General features: G+C 63.6%; 1 non-coding gene across 1 annotated transcript; it reads left to right on the plus strand.

The window, feature by feature from the left end:
* Positions 1 to 642: 642 nt before the first annotated feature.
* TRNAM-CAU (transfer RNA methionine (anticodon CAU)) lies at positions 643 to 715 on the plus strand. The gene has a single exon. It is a non-coding gene; the product is annotated as a tRNA-Met (tRNA).
* Positions 716 to 1,116: the final 401 nt, after the last annotated feature.

A 1,116-nucleotide genomic window follows, 5' to 3' on the forward strand; every position in this document is an offset into this window, starting at 1 on the left:
GGAAAGGGAGGGGGCTTCCAAGTTGCTGAGGCTGTGCCTCGAGGTGTCGTTTCCCGAGCTGCTGTCGCTTCTGAGAGCAGCCTCAGCCGGCGAGCTCCGGGCCGCGGTGCAAACCTGGGGCGCCGGGAGGGGCGGGACACCGGCTGCATCGGGGGTCTGCGGTGGGGCCGGAAAGGCATGTGTGCTGTGCATGTGTGCTTGCCTGGAATTATTATGCATCTGCGCCTCCACTCCAACTCTTTGAGGCTGGGGATGTCCCCGTGAACACAGCAACCAGCACAGGGCCGGGAATACAGTAGGTGCCCAGTAAGTGTTTCACGAGATCACGAGTATGCAAACGCTTTGTACGCACTATTCAAAAATAAGAGTACAGAAGCAGGAAGAATCCCACTCCTCCGTGTCCTCTCTACTCAGCGCAGTGGGTCAAGCAAGCCACAGTGTTTGTTGACTGACAGTCCAGCAGGCAGAGGAAGACTTGGCCGCGGGTGGGAGGTTGTCAAGAACGCGGTCGGGCGTCGGCGTCGGCGCTGCGGTCAAGGGAGCCCAGAACAGACAGAAGTAAAACCGTGGTTTCTTGTCTGAGCATGCGCGCCGGGGCCCGCGCTAGCCTCATTATCCTACGGCCGGAAGGCGCTCGTAGGTGCCTCGTTAGCGCAGTAGGTAGCGCGTCAGTCTCATAATCTGAAGGTCGTGAGTTCGATCCTCACACGGGGCACAATACTTTTGTTCGCTCTGCGTCTCCACTCCCGCCAGGACGACGGGTTTTATTTGCTGGTCTGTGCACAGGGAGACCCCGGCGTGCGCGCTTTTCCGCAGAGGGGTCTCCAGTGCGTCGCTGGGCTCCGCCTCGCCTCCCGGAAGAAGGGGTCCGCGCCCGCTGCCATTGCTGTGAAGTCTCCCTTCTCTGTTCAGGGCCGGGGACCGAGGACTGGAAGGAAGGCCGAGGCACGACGACAGGGGGACACAGGCGGGAGACTGGCCGCGACCCCGTAAGCCCCTGACAAAACCGGCGGTGGGGAGGGGGTGCCCAGGAGGCAGCACCCCTGCCGCCCAGCCCTCCGCCGCCGTCCTGCCCTGGCCCCGGAGGCCGGGCGCTCGCGGGCGCCGCGGGAGGGG

The sequence above is a fragment of the Mirounga angustirostris genome, unplaced genomic scaffold (genome assembly GCF_029215605.1).
Source record: "Mirounga angustirostris isolate CCGP_5_RB_7025 unplaced genomic scaffold, mMirAng1.0.hap1 SCAF_4, whole genome shotgun sequence".
Classification (NCBI taxonomy): Eukaryota; Metazoa; Chordata; class Mammalia; order Carnivora; family Phocidae; genus Mirounga; species Mirounga angustirostris.